Source organism: Gekko japonicus, unplaced genomic scaffold (genome assembly GCF_001447785.1).
Source record: "Gekko japonicus isolate JY-2015 unplaced genomic scaffold, Gekko_japonicus_V1.1 scaffold116, whole genome shotgun sequence".
Lineage (NCBI taxonomy): Eukaryota > Metazoa > Chordata > Lepidosauria > Squamata > Gekkonidae > Gekko > Gekko japonicus.
The window spans coordinates 1,765,621-1,767,542 of NW_015164669.1; positions in this window are offsets into that span (position 1 = coordinate 1,765,621).

Below are 1,922 nucleotides of genomic sequence, written 5' to 3' on the forward strand. Positions count from 1 at the left end.
GTTTCCAGATCAGTCCCAAGGGCAAGCCCATGTAAAGTGAGTTACAATAGTCAAGCCTGGAAGTGACCATTGCATGAGTCACTGTATGTCACGATTGCCCTGGCGGGGTGGGCTAGGCAAGGCACAGAGTATCCAAAAACACAGGCTGAGGTCAGAGCACCAGATAGGCAGAGAAACAAAAGCGTAATCCAAAATATCAGGTCACTTGCACAGTCTAAGCTTTACCGGAGATTGGCAGTCCGAGTTGTAAAGCTGAAAGCCGTTGTTCAGAGTCAGGTTACACATTCCAAGGTCAGGGAGCCAGAACGATGTCACACAGTCCGTAGTAAAAAAGCCGAGGGAGTCAAGCAGAAAGTCAGGAAACAAGATGCAAGGTCCGAGGTGCAGCGATTCAATCATGTGATCAGTTGCCAGCACAAGGTAGGTAGTGAAGAGGGCTTCCTTAAAAGCCTGTTCCCTGTGTTCCTAATTGCCGGCTGATTACAGAGTCCTGGCTCCAGTTAATACTCTGGACTCATAGGATGCCTCCCACACATGCATGCTTTCCTGCGCCGGGTTGTCAAATCCCGTCTCCTTTGGTCTCGTAAATGAGCTACAGGTGGAGGGGAATCAGGGGGTGTGGAGCTTGCGCTTGGCTCTGCAGGAGTGGCTCCAGGTGTGAACCCTTCTGGCAGTCAGTGTTCATCTTCTGCAAAACTTACGTCCAGGGGTGCAGGGAGCTCTTCCTTGGATGTGGAAGGTGCAGAGTCCCCGGGGATCAGGGTCCACTGGGTCGGGTGGCACGGTGGGCATGACACTGTAGTCAAGTCCTGGGGGGAGAGGTAAGGGGCCAATTGCCTGATCCGCCAAAGATAGAAGAAGGCAGACTTGGTGACTGTAGTGACCTGGGCCTCCACAGAAAGTGAGGCATCCAGGATCACCCGCAGGCTCCTCACCTTCTGGGTTGGTGCAAGTGGCACATCATCCAGGGTGGGGAGCCTGATTCCCAACTCAGGTACAGGAACTCTGTCTTTGTTGGATTGAGTTTCAACTGGCTCTGCTGCAACCAGCCAGGCATACCCTCCAGTGCCCTGGTCAGAGTCTCTGGGGTGGAGTCCAGGCAGCCGTCGAATAGCAGACAGAGTTGGATGTCATCCACATATTGGGTGCTAAGCACAGAATTATTGCAATGCTTGTCTTACAACACAATAACCAGCTCCTGTACCTCTTTTTTATTCTCAGGAAAGACCAACTAATATTATCCAAGCATGAAATGCATCAGTACATGGAGCAGTGTTCTTGGTGGCTGCTACACAGTAATGAAATTTCGTTTTCCAGGAGGCTACTAAAACCTGAGCATTTGCGGAGTCTTATGTAAATTTTGCATGACAGTACTTTATTTTAGTGTACATTATAGAATAATGTACCATCAGAACTGCTTAAATTCCCCCAAGACAAAGATTCCCTCCAGAGATTTCTTTCATTCTGTCCCGTCCCCAGAGTCCGGACCGCAGAACCCCTGACAGAGCAGCAGACCCAGGAGCCCCCGACGGCCTTTTCCCCACGAGTCAGCTTACCGATGGGAGACCATCTGGCCGAGGGACGACCGCTCGACCATCCGGTGAGAGAGAAGTCAAGCCCGGTTGCGCCAGAGCGAAACCTCGGGGGCTCATGGAGCTGCTGCGAGGAGGGGGGGCAGGGCGGAGCGGAGAACGGGCCGGGAATTGGCACGAAGAGGCAGGAGCAGCAAGTCGGCGGCGGTGGCGTTCCAACCAACATCCGGGGAACGCCCTGTCAGCGTCCCCCGTTATAAAGAGGGGCAGGGCTCAGACCAGGGTGGTGGAGGAGTGATCCCGGGTGTAAGGAGAGTTGAATAAAAGGCAGATGGGGGAGAGGGCCGGGGAGGAAGAGGCACGCTGGCGATTACTGAAGGAAGAGAGAGA